The 8307-nt window shown below is 43.7% G+C and overlaps 1 pseudogene; it reads left to right on the top strand.

Annotated features, from left to right (window-relative positions):
- Positions 1 to 1943: 1943 nt before the first annotated feature.
- On the top strand, positions 1944 to 2472 carry LOC116540075 (annotated as a pseudogene).
- Positions 2473 to 8307: the final 5835 nt, after the last annotated feature.

Raw genomic sequence — 8307 nt, 5'->3', positions numbered from 1 at the left:
ATCCTGGTCAACATGGTGAAACCCCGTCTCTACTAAAAATACAAAAAATTAGCTGGGCATGGTGGTGCATGCCTGTAATCCCAGCTACTCAGGAGGCTGAGGCAGGAGAATTGCCTGAACCCAGGAGGCGGAGGTTGTGGTGAGCCGAGATCGTGCCATTGCACTCCAGCCTGGGTAACATGAGTGAAACTCCGTCTCAAAAAAAAAAAAAAAAGAAAAAAAGAAAAAAATTAAGTATAAACATCCATTTTACCACAATCTAAGAATCTCCCCATTCATTTGAATTGCAAATCTTTATTTTTCCAGCAGACATTTTCAAAATGGAAACACTTATGATGGATTGATTGATTGAGATGGAGTCTCACTGTGTCACCCAGCCTGGAGTGCAATGATGTTATCTCAGCTCACTGCAACATCTGCCTGCGGGGTTGAAGCAATTCTTCTGCCTCAGCCTCCTGAGAAGCTGGGATTACAGGCACCTGCCACCACACCACGCTAATTTTTGTATTTTTAGTAGAAACGGGGTTTCACCATGTTGGCCAGGCTGGTCTCAAACTCCTGACCTCAGGTGATTGCCCACCTTGGCCTCCCAAAGTGCTGGGATTACAGGTGTGAACCACTGCGCTTGACCTGGAAACATTTATTTCAATTACTGCAGTAAAATTAGTATTAGTTTAAACAATTCTGCAATAAGCTGACTGGAAAAAGCACTCCAAAAATACTTCTATTGGGAAGAGGACCAAAAGTCTCCTAAAGGTATCTCCAGAACAAAAATTTACAAGCACAAATGTTAAAATGTTGTTTTAAGAATTAAATTGTCAGCCGGGCGCGGTGGCTCACGCCTGTAATCCCAGCACTTTGGGAGGCCGAGGCGGGTGGATCACGAGGTCAAGAGATCGAGACCATCCTGGTCAACATGGTGAAACCCCGTCTCTACTAAAAATACAAAAATTAGCTGGGCATGGTGGCGCACGCCTGTAGTCCCAGCTACTCGGGAGGCTGAGGCAGGAGAATTGCCTGAACCCGGGAGGCGGAGGTTGCGGTGAGCCGAGATTGCGCCATTGCACTCCAGCCTGGCTCCAGCCTGGGCAACAAGAGCGAAACTCCGACTCAAAAAAAAAAAAAAAAAAAGAATTAAATTGTCCTCTATAATTTATAGGCATATGTACTTTGTTATGTGTGCAAATTTGATAGAAAGCAATTATCAAATTGTGAGAAGGAAGCTTTGGGGCATACAAGTTATGTGAATCAAAGTCCCATTTAAAGGAGAATTATGACCCAACTGTCATGGGACTCACTCTATAAGATTTTAGCTAATTAACATGTGTACCTGTATTTCCCCAAGGCATGGATATATCAGTGAGGGCAACTACAACTAGACCTATCCTCCCTCATCTCAGCATCATAACATCCACCTGTGTCATGAATACTGGGCGTCCATAAAAACAAATTCAAGGCTATTCACAGAGTGAAACTCAGCCTAGACATAGAAGGAATATTTAAAAGCAGCCCTTGCCGTACACGGTGGCTCACGCCTGTAATCTCAGCACTTTGGGGGGCAGAGGCGGGCAGATCATGAGGTCAAAAGATTGACCATCCTGGCCAACATGGTGAAACCCCATCTCTACTAAAAATACAGAAATTAACTGGGCGTGGTGGCATGCACCTGTGGTCCCAGCTACTTGGGAGGCTGAGGCAGGAGAATCGCTTGAACCTGGGAGGCAGAGGTTGTGGTGAGCTGAGACCGTGCCACTACAATCCAGCCTGGTGACAGAGCAACACTCTGTCTGCAAAAAAAAAAAAAAAAAAAAAGGCCAGGCGTGGTGGCTCACACCTGTAATCCTAGCACTTTGGGAGGCCAAGGTGGGTGGATCACCTGAGGTCAGGAGTTCAAGACCAGCCTAGTCGTCATGGTGAAACCCCATCTTTTAAAAAAAAAAAAGATGGAAGAGTTGACCCTGGAGGGTATCTGCCAATTCTACATCAATGTGGAAAGGCAGGAGTTGAAGCTAGATGCCAGACCCAATGTGTGTGAGTTGCATGAAACCCTGACCATCAGCCAGGCAGTCACCTTCATCCGCACCTGAAGGAAGGTGGACTGGCTCGCCGAGAAGGTGCATGCTCAAGATTTCACTCTCACACTCTCTCTGCCATGCATGGAGATATGGACCAAAAGGAATGAGATGTGATAAGAAGGGCGTTTGCTTCCGGCTCTAGCAGAGTTTTAGTACCGCTGACTTGCTGGCCGGAGCCATTGATGTACAGCACGTTTCTTTAGTCATCAGCTATGACCTTCCCACCAACAGGGAAAACTATATCCACAGACTCTGTGAGGTGGACAGTTTGGCCATAAGGGTGTGGCTATGGCTATTAACATGGTGACAGAGGAAGTCAAGAGGACTCTTCGAGACAGAGACCTTCTATAACACCCCTATTCAGGACGTGCCCCTCAGTGTTGCTGACCTCATCTGAGGGGCTGTCCTGCTACCTAGTCGCAGCCAGGGTTCAACCTTGGGGGGCTGAGGAGTAGTTGGAGGGGGGAGGGAAGGGAGCCAAGGGATGGACATCTTGTCATTTTTTTTCTTTGGATAAATGTCACTTTATATATATGTTATATATATACACACTTTATACATATATATTATCTATATTTACGCACTATATATATAGATAATATATATATAATTTTTGAAGGTTTTTTGTTTTTTTGACACGGAGTCTCACTCTGTCACCAGGCGGGGGTGCAGTGGTGCAATCTCGGCTCACTGCAACCTCTGCCTCCCAGGTTCAAGTGATTCTTCCACCTCAGCCTCCTGACTAGCTGGGACTACAAGTGCACACCACTATGCCCAGCTAATTTTTGTATTTTTAGTAGAGATGGGGTTTCACCATGTTGGCCAGGATGGTCTAGAACTCTTGACCTCGTGATCTGCCCACTTCAGCCTCCTAAAGTGCTGGGATTATAGGCGTGAGCCACTGCACCAGGCCTAATTTTTGAAGTTCTAATATGAAGAAACATAATACAAAAAAATGTATCAAATTTATTTGGTATGTCACCACCTAAACCAGGCAAAGGGTAGAACAAATTTTCTGGGGTTTTTTTTGTTTTTTTTTTTTTTGAGACAGAGTCTTGCTCTGTCACCAGGCTGGAATGCAGTGGCGCAATCTCGGCTCACTGCAACCTCCGCCTCCTGGGTTCAAGTGATCCTCCTGCCTCAGCCTCCCAAGTAGCTGGAACTACAGGCACATGCCACCATGCCCAGCTAATTTTTGTATTTTTAGTAGAGACAGGGTTTCACCATGTTGGCCAGGATGGTCTTGATCTCTTGATCTTGTGATCTGCCTGCCTCAGCCTCCCAAAGTGCTGGGATTACAGGCGTGAGCCACCGTGCCCAGCCAAATTTTATTTATTTATTTTTTTAATTTAATTTTTTATTTAAAAAATTTTTTAACGAAGGTTTCCTTGCGTTGGCCAGGATGGTCTTGATCTCTTGACCTCATGATTTGCCTGCCTCGGCCTCCCAAAGTGATGGAATTACAGGCATGAGCCACCAAGCCCAGCCAATTTAATTTAATATTATTTTACTTTTGAGACAGAGTGTCACTCTTGTTGACCACGCTTGAGTACAATGGCACAATCTCAGCTCACCAAAACCTCCGCCTCCCAGGTTCAAGAGATTCTCCTTCCTCAGCCTCCCGAGTAGCTGGCATTATAGGCATGTGTGACCAGGCCTGGCTAATTTTGTATTTTTAGTAGAGACAGGGTTTCTCTCCATGTTGGTCAGGCTGGTCTGGAACGCCTGATCGCAGGTGATCGCCCCACCTCGGCCTTCCAAAGTGCTGGAATTACAGGTGTGAGCCACCTTGCCCTTTCTTTCTTTTTTCTTTTACTTTTTTTTTTTAGACAAAGTCTAGCTTTGTCACCCAGGCCGCTGGAGTGCAGTGGTATGATCTCGGCTCACCGCAAGCTCTGCCTCCTGGGTTCAAGCAATTCTCCTGCCTCAGCCTCCTTATTAGTTGGGACTACAGGCACATTCTACCATCCCTGGCTAATTTTTGAATTTTCATTACAGATGGGATTTCGCCATGCTGGCCAGGCTTGTCTCCATCTCCTGACCTCAAGTGATCCACCCGCCTTGGCCTCCCAAAGTGCTAAGATTACAGGTGTGAGCCACTACACCCGACCGGGGTAAAACAAAGTTTTGGTCACTTTCTGGTAGTTTTATTTAACTAGTAGAGTAAAAGATCAATTCTCACCGAGAAGGCTTAAGGGAAGTTTTATGAAGGAGTGACTTAAAGTAGGATTTTACAGGCATGAGCCACCACATCTGGCCAAAGGTAACTACTAAAGTCAGGAGCAAGACAAGGATGTCGCCATTACTATGTTTAGTAACAATTGCTCTCAAAATTCCAATCTAATGTAATAAGATAAGAAAAAGAGGCCGGGCGCGGTGGCTCACGCCTGTAACCCCAGCACTTTGGGAGGCTGAGGCGGGGGGATCACGAGGTCAAGAGATCGAGACCATCCTGGTCAACATGGTGAAACCCCGTCTCTACTAAAAATACAAAAAATTAGCTGGGCATGGTGGCGCGTGCCTGTAATCCCAGCTACTCGGGAGGCTGAGGCAGGAGAATTGCCTGAACCCAGGAGGCGGAGGTTGCGGTGAGCCGAGATCGCGCCATTGCACTCCAGCCTGGGTAACAAGAGCGAAACTCGTCTCAAAAAAAAAAAAGAAATGACATAAAATTGGAAAGAAGAGACACATTAGTTTCCTCTTTTTTAGAGGAATAAATATTTATAAAAACTTAAGGCCAGAAGTGGTGGCTTATGACTGTAAACTCAGCACTTTGGGAGACCAAGGTGGGTGGATCACTTGAGGTCGGGAGGTCAAGACCACCCTGACCAACATGAAGAAACCCAGTCTCTACTAAAAATACAAAAAAATTATCTCGATGTGGTGGCACATGCCTGTAATCTCTGCTACTAGGAAGGCTGAGGAAGGAGAATTGCTTGAACCCTGGAGGCAGAGGTTGTGGTGAGCCAAGATGGCGCCACTGCACTCCATCTCAAAAAAAAAAAAGTTAAAACAACCTATAAAGTAAAAAGTAAACATTCCTGTTATTCTATCAATTTCATTTCTCTGAGGTAATCACCTTCAACAGTTTGATGTGTCTTTTTCAGACACTTTTCTATGCATATGTAGGCATATATATTTCTAAGTATGTATACCTGGATTTTGAAAAATAAAACTGGGATCATAAAATACTATTGTCCTGCAACATACTTTATCAATTTAACAAAATTGCATGGACCAATTTCCAGTTTGGTGCTAGAGATCTAACTTATTCTCTTTAATGGCTGTATAGTGTTTCATAGTAATAGCTAATGTCATGTGTTTAACCATTTCTTTCTTTCTTTTTTTTTTTTTTTTTGGAGACAGAGTCTTGCTCTGTGCCCAGGCTGGAGTGCAGTAGTGGGATCTTGGCTCACTTCAATATCCAACTCCCAGGTTCAAGCTATTCTCCTGCCTCAGCCTCCCCCTAAGTAGTTGGGACGACAGGTGTGTGGCACGTCCCCTGGCTACTTTTTGTTTTTGTTTTTGTTAATAGAGACAGGGTTTCGCCATGTTGGCCAGGCTGGTCTCAAACTCCTGGAGTCAAGTAATCCACCACCTCAGCCTCCCAAAGTGCTGGGATTACAGGCATGAGCCACCTTATCTGGCCTATTTAACCATTTCTTACTGGTGAATTTTTCATTTTTATTTTTGCTATTAAGAAAAAGTGCTTCAATGAATACCTTTATCCATCTATCTTTGCTCACTTTTGAAGAATAATCTTCTAGAAGTGAAGTTGCTAGGTCAAAGGCTATGCAATTTTAAATTTTTCAGTCTCAAATTATCCTCCAAAAATACTTACTGATTTATACTTATAGGGTTTGAGACCATCCATTTACCCCCATTCTTACCAATGCTAAAACATACATTCTTGTGACTTTGCTTATCTAGTAGATGAAACACACGAAAACACTCCAAAGGTCACTATTATTTGTAGATTGTATGCTCACTTCCCTGGAAAACTCAAGAAAATCCCCTTTAAAAAAGAAAATTAACTGGCCAGGCGCGGTGGCTCACGCCTATAATCCCAGCACTTTGGGAGGCCGAGGTGGGTGGATCATGAGGTCAAGAGACTGCGACCATCCTGGTCAACATGGTGAAACCCCATCTTTACTAAAAATACAAAAATTAGCTGGGCATGGTGGAGCGCACCTGTAGTCCCAGCTACTCGGGAGGCTGAGGCGGGAGAATTGCTTGAACCCAGGAGGTGGAGGTTGCGGTGAGCCGAGATTGCGCCATTGCACTCCAGCCTGGGTAACAAGAGTGAAACTCCACCTCAAAAAAAAAAAAAAAAAAGAAAGAAAAGAAAATTAACTAAATAAAGTTAAACTGGAGAGCCAAGTGTGTGAAGTAAAGTAGCTTTTATGCTTGGCAAAGGTATAAATTATATTCCAGAGGGCAATAGCTCAGTATGAAATGAGGCAAAAATATTAAAAAATGCATCTCTTCCGACCCAGCTAGACAAAATCTAGAATTTTTTTATAGGAAAATAAGAAAGTGTGCAAAAATTTATCTACAATAAGTTTTACTGAATCATGATTTATTGCTATAAAAAATAAAAAACAACCTAATTGTCCTTCAGCAAGGGAGTAGGTAAACAAATGATGGTTCAGGCTAGGCACGGTGGCTCGCACCTGTAATCCTAGTGCTTTGGGAGGCCGAGGTGGGTGGATCACCTGAGGTCAGGAGTTCAAGACCAGCCTGGCCATCATGGTGAAACCCCATCTTAAAAACAAAAACAGCCGGGCGCGGTGGCTCAAGCCTGTAATCCCAGCACTTTGGGAGGCTGAGGCGGGTGGATCACGAGGTCAAGAGATCGAGACTATCCTGGTCAACATGGTGAAACCCCGTCTCTACTAAAAATACAAAAAATTAGCTGGGCATGGTGGTGCGTGCCTGTAATCCCAGCTACTCAGGAGGCTGAGGCAGGAGAATTGCCTGAACCCAGGAGGCGGAGGTTGCGGTGAGCCGAGATCGCGCCATTGCACTCCAGCCTGGGTAACAAGAGCGAAACTCCGTCTCAAAAAAAAAAAAAAAAAAATGACGGTTCATTAGTTCATCCATAGAGTCAAACACTACACATCTATTTGAAGTTATCTCTTTTTGAACTCCTGACTTCAGGTGATCTGCCCACCTCAGCCTCCCAAAGTGCTGGGTTTACAGGTGTTACCCACTGTGCTGGGCCCAAATTGTCCATTACAATTTTATAGATTAAAATTTGTTGACAAGTTAATATTTTCAAACTATAGTGTTCAATGAAAAAGTCACAAAACAGTTTGTATAATATGATAACCATAAAAATGTAAGTAGTTCTAAATTGCCCATTAACTTTAGTTTGGTTAAATGTAGTCTATTCTAAGGGTAAATTCTTTCTGAAGCTCAGGTGAAAATGCCCAACCACATGTAAGCTTAACTAACACTGACATCCACACTAAGCTACTAGGAATGGATACAGATATAAAACTCAGAGATGATCCTAGCATAGAAAGAAATGCCTGTTCTGGGACCTTAAAATTAGGCTTCTTAATGAAATTAACAGTTATTTGAAAAACATCTCTCTGCTTGTTTACAAAGATCACAAGCTTTGCCAGGATATCTCAGGGTTGTTTTAAGCGCCCCCAGGGATCCTGGGACCCCCATATTGCTTTCCTCATTTAGATGCTTACCCAGTGGTTGGAAGAATCCAGACAAGATGCTTTCAGCTAAACATTGCAGTGTCCTCGGCAAAAAGGAGGTCCAGTGTTAGCTCTGTGACAATTCCCTGTTTTTCCAAACCATGAATCAGCCCCATTGTCTCACCCGCCTCTGTGCATCATTCATTCTGTTCATCCCAGCTAACGGCAAAGGCAGGAACATGGCAGAGAAACTCAAACTCCTACTTAATTCTGCTTGTGAAGGAAGTCAGGATTTCTCCTGGGATGCTTTGGAGAAATGTCTGGAAATGTGTCAGAAAGCTGATTTTGTGGAAGGTTAATTTATTGACAGTGAACTTAAATGTATTACGAATTCCTAACTTTCATACGAAAACCTGGCAATTGGCCAGCATTTTTCATCCGAAGGTAAGAAGTCTCCAAATGTGAATATATAAACATTTGCTGCTACCACATCACGTCAGTTTTTTTCCTCCCCTCCTCCACTGGCTTTTCTTTTTTTTTTTTTTTTTTTTTTTTTTTTTTTTTTTTTTTTTTTTTTT

This window comes from Sapajus apella, unplaced genomic scaffold (assembly GCF_009761245.1).
Source record: "Sapajus apella isolate SASKATOON/1434 unplaced genomic scaffold, GSC_monkey_1.0 scaffold136, whole genome shotgun sequence".
Classification (NCBI taxonomy): Eukaryota; Metazoa; Chordata; class Mammalia; order Primates; family Cebidae; genus Sapajus; species Sapajus apella.
The sequence above is the reverse complement of the archived record's forward strand: the minus strand, read 5'-3'. Positions and strand labels throughout refer to the sequence as shown.